We start from the raw sequence: 5248 nt of genomic DNA on the forward strand, positions 1-5248 counted from the left end.
TTTTATGATTTGTCTGTCATCAACTACTGTTGTTTTCTCAGCCGATCTGGTAGTTGTTGGTTGCTGGTGTCGCTGGTGGTTTCCAAACTCTTGATTTCTCCATGCCCATTTATTTTTGCTATAGCTCTAATTGACTTCCTCTTTTCTTTTAGCATCCAAATTGCTTGCTTTTCTCTCAAAGTCAGCTCCCTCATCTTCATCCTGGTTCGTGTGTGTCATCATCGAATGCAAGATTCAGAATACAGAAGTAATGGATATAATTGATACGACACATTCCCTGCTTTTAATACCTGAAGAATTAATGCAACAGGACACAGCTGATCACTTAGAAAGACCCGTGAGGCAACTGTTCCAATACTTATGCTCACATCAGATAGAGGGATGAAACTCTAAAAGTGCTGAACTTCTTAGCTGGTAAAACATCTATGTGTTGAATCACCCAATAATAAAATGTGACATTCTGTAGTTTTGTCTCATATTCATCTTTTAATCATATTTGTAAATGTCTTGACTCCACAGCCAATAGAGCAATTTTGTCTTTACTGTTCCAATACTTTTGGAGGGCACTGTATATATGTATATATATATATATATATATATATATAGGTTAGATGAAGATCATATTCAATCTTGGAAGTGTTTTCCATGCTTTTATAACATGTTTCTTATTGTCTTGGATGTTGACATTTAGCCTTTGTTTGTACAGAGAGCAAAACATTTTTGTTTTGAATTTGTATACCTCTATGGGTCAAAGTGTACAGACCAACAAAAGCTTTATTTAGATATGATTAAACTAATTAAATACTCATTAAATAAATATATTTTAAATAAGACTTCAATCAAGGTAATTATATGTTTGTTTGTACAAAAATTAGACCCATTAGACCCTGGTCATCAGTTTAGAAGCCCTTTAAAAATCTGTTTTCCTTTCGCACGGTCCGATTTAAGTGAAGTGAAGTGACATACTGCCAAGTATGGTGACCCATACTCGGAATTCGTGCTCTGCATTTAACCCATCCAACGTGCACACACACACAGCAGTGAACACACACACCGTGAACACACACCTGGAGCAGTGGGCAGCCATTTATGCTGCGGCGCCCGGGGAGCAGTCGTGGGTTCGGTGCATTTCAACCCAAAGCAAGATTTTAAGATATTTTCAGTAGGTATTTGCTTGTTCACTCAACTCCCATTTGCAATGAACACTTCTAATAGTTTTGTCACTATTTTCTGTTACAGTACGATACTGCACTTTTTATGATTTTATGAATATATGGAATCAAAGTGAGATTGATTTTATACCATTGAAATGGAAAATGTAACACTTCAAATGTTAATCCACTCCCTAAATCCCCTCATACTTTTTAATGAAAGACATCGGCTTTTCAAAGTGGCTTTTTTTTATCAGTTTATCAGAAAATGAATCTTTTATGGCTGCAAATGTTTTACTTGTGTAATAATCATACTTTTTTGTTTCCTCTTTTCAGATTTGGAGTTCAAATGAATTTTTCAGCTGCTCTCAGCAATGGAACAAATTCTTTCAATGAAGGATTTTATCTAACTGCCTTTTTTATCTAAATTACCTCATTTTGGTCTTGGCGATCATCTACATTGTCACCTTGCTGGGCAACCTTGTTTTTCTGACTGTCGTGCTAATGAACTCCAGCTTACAGAACCCCAAGTATCTTGCTGTATGTAATCTAGCCATTGTTGACATTTCAATGAATAGTGTCATTATTCCTCAAATGGTGCCTGTTTTTGTGTTCAATCAGAATTATGTTTCATTTGGAGCATGTTTTTTTCCAAATGTTCTTCATGCATTTTTTTGGTGACATGGAATCTTTCTCTCTTGCTCTTTTGGCGTATGATCGTCTGATTGCGATCTGCTGGCCTCTTCGTTACTCTACCATAAACACCAACCTGAGGATGCTTTGGTTTCTAGTTGTTCTGCTTGAGATTTTCCCAGTCAGTCTTGCAGCCAGACTCCCTTAAAGGTGCCATAGAATGAAAAACTGTCTTTACCCTGGCATATTTAAATAATAACAGTCCTGTACATGGAAATGACATACAGTGAGCCTCAAACACCATAGTTTCCTCCTTCATATGTAAATCTCGTGATTAAAAAAGACCACTGAAAAACAGGCGAATCAGAACATAACACCGACTGTGACGCAACAGTCGGGATCACTACGCCCCCAACATTTGCATAAACCCGCCCTTGTTCTAAGCCGTCCGAACCATCAGAAGCTCTGCAGGTATTGTAAATAAACAAGCGCGGACAACAGCGAAAATAACTAAATAAATTTTATGTTCCAGGCCGTGCAGGGGGTGTGAAGTGCAGGGATGGGTTGGTGTCTGTATTCAGAAAGGCACAGAAAGCAAATAACGCGAGCCACTAAAGGGACATGGGCTGTGTCCAAATTCAGGGTCTGCATCCTCCTTAGGATCCTTCCTACCCGGTTGAAGGAGGAGGGATCCTCCGACGTCCGCAAAACCCGGAAGTCGGTGTTTGTGAATTTTGACAGCCTACCCTTCTTTCAGTTCCCTCCCTTACCCGTTGCTCATATCCTGTCGCCTAGCAACCGTGACAGCGCCAAGCAAGAAGCGGGAAAATGGACAAACAAAGAGTTATTCTCCTCATTTTAATTATTTTGGAAGAAATAAAGCAATTAAATAAATTAAATACTTTCTTTGCTCGTTGTCGGAGAGTTTTTTATATCAGACTACAAGACAGTCACATCCAGGTAAGCCATTATAGCCTATTTTTATTTGTTTTTAAGTATTCTACTAATTTCTCCTACAAATTCATTGAGCCGAAGCATAAACTTTAGCTTGTTTTGTCAGAGAAACTCCTCTCCCACTCCGCTACCGCTCGCTTCGTCCGCCATTACGCTCTGCCGAAAAGAATTATGGGATAGGTAGGACGGGAAAGGATCCACCACACCCATCCTTCCAATTCGGGGAAAAGGAGGACGTATTTGTGGGCCGCATTTGAAGGATCCTACGAATTTGGACAGCCTTCGTCGCGGCGCTGTGACGTAACATCCTTCAAATGAGTACTCCGAAGGATGCAGACCCTGAATTTGGACACAGCCATGGTTAGCTCCTTGCTAGCGGTAGCCTGTTACAGTACATAAGATTTCACTCTCAGTAAGGAGAGATGAGGATGATGGCGAATGACTTACAGATCCTGAGCACCACTGACAAGCATCTGATCTTGTGAAATGTGTGGTAAGTACTGTTGCTCCATAATGTAAACATAGTTTGTGTGATTGTGTCTCTTGAAAGTGAAACTATAATGCGATCGATGGATCGTTCAAAAGCAGTTTCAATGCCTCGCATATTAATAACGGCTCCCTGATGCCCGCATTTTATATACAGTATAATTACCCGACGATATAACTGCGAGAGAAAGTATTTAAATATATATTTTCCTCCCTGTGCTTCCTTCTTGCTGATGAGCCGTACTGTGAAACAGCCAATCAGAGCAGAGCTCATTATTATTCATGACCCTGCCAAATAAGCCAATAACAGACCGTTTCATTCTAGGGAGAAATCCTAGGGTTGTAAATGGACATGTAAAATCGTTTCTGGAGATTTTTTGCCCTTATCTAAGCCACATACCTTCTGTGTAGATATCAGAGAACAATTTAAAATACTGTATCAATGCATTCTATGGCACCTTTAATGTGGCTCGAGAGAGGTAAAAAGCTGCAGTTGTGAACACAGTCCAGTCTATAGGTTGGCTTGTACAGACATTTCTTACAACTGACAACTGGCTACATCTAAGACACTGACTGTTTTACTAGGCCCTTGTCTTTTTTTGTCTTCACCTATGTGATTGTAGTGGTTGCTGTGAAAAGGATTGCATCCATATCACAGCGCTGGAAGGCCTTCCACACCTGTCTCACTCACCTGCTGTTAGTGCTTCTCTATTATATGCCTGTCATGGTGGCATATGTACTAGGAAACCTGCAATTAGTTCAGAATGTGGATCTTTTAACATCAATTCTGACTGTTTCTGTTACCATCCCACCAATGCTGAACCCCATTATCTACAGCTTAAAGACTGATGAACTCCGAGACAAGATACTCAAGCTTCTGAGAAAGACAAAAGTGGCCCAACAGATCATTAAGAATGAGGCCAATGGTTAACAAAAGTCTTGTTAATATTTAACAAAAGTTAATATTTAACATAATAATCCATGTTATTAACATAATAATCCACGGGGAAGTCGTGGCCTAATGGTTAGAGAGTCGGACTCGTAATCGAAAGGTTGCGGGTTCGAGTCCCCGGCCGGCAGGGATTGTAGGTGGGGGGAGTGAATGTACAGCGCTCTCTCCACCCTCAATACCACAACTGAGGTGCCCTTGAGCAAGGCACCAAACCCCCAACTGCTCCCCGGGCGCTGCAGCATGGCTGCCCACTGCTCCGGGTGTGTGTGTGTGTGTGTGTGTGTGTGTGTGTGTGCATTTGTTCACTACTCACTGCTGTGTGTGTGCACTTGGATGGGTTAAACGCAGAGCACCAATTTCGAGTATGGGTCACCATACTTGACAATACGTCACGACAAATGTTAAGCAGAATGCACTTTTAACATATGATTATTAAAAAGATATATTTTAAATGCTCCGAGTTAGTGTAAGACCCAGTATTTGCATTATGTATGTTTTTGCTTTACATTCATGGTATGTTACCTGCAATTTAGCCATACGTTACACAGAATTAATGCATTTTCAGCAGTCCAGCAGATGTAGATGGCAAAGTTTCTCAAGCATAAAGCATTTTTTCATATTCACTTGATTCAAGCACATTTGCATTTGTAAATGCCACATATCTAGTTTTTTTTATTATTCAGTTATTCACAAAATATTAAAGAGAATCAAAATAATAAGTGTTTCATAATTTCACAAAATTCAGGTCACTGTAAGACCCACTGTCCGTAGAAAACAGTTATGAGACTGTGCTATAATGAGATACACACTAACAGCAAGCACATTAAAAGTATGCAATAACCAAATATGATCTTTATTCTATAATACATTTAAAAAATATGAAACATATATGTTGTTATTCTTTTTTTTTTTTTTTGCCAATTATTGTCTGTGCATTTTTGGAGTAAATTCCAAAAAATAAAAAAAATAAAATAAGTGAATAGGTGTTTAACAGTATTCATAAAGGAACAACAATAAATATAAGATACACAAAAACTAAATAAGATACTCTGGAATACAAAGCATTTTTGTT

At 38.9% G+C, this 5248-nt stretch overlaps 1 pseudogene across 1 annotated transcript; it reads left to right on the forward strand.

The window, feature by feature from the left end:
* The first annotated feature begins 1655 nt into the window (after positions 1–1655).
* On the forward strand, positions 1656–4155 carry LOC306851291 (olfactory receptor 52K1-like; annotated as a pseudogene). The gene is made up of 2 exons: positions 1656–1994; positions 3689–4155. The product of its transcript is annotated as an olfactory receptor 52K1-like (transcript).
* Positions 4156–5248: the final 1093 nt, after the last annotated feature.

This window comes from Barbus barbus (assembly GCF_936440315.1).
Source record: "Barbus barbus genome assembly, chromosome: 31".
Lineage (NCBI taxonomy): Eukaryota > Metazoa > Chordata > Actinopteri > Cypriniformes > Cyprinidae > Barbus > Barbus barbus.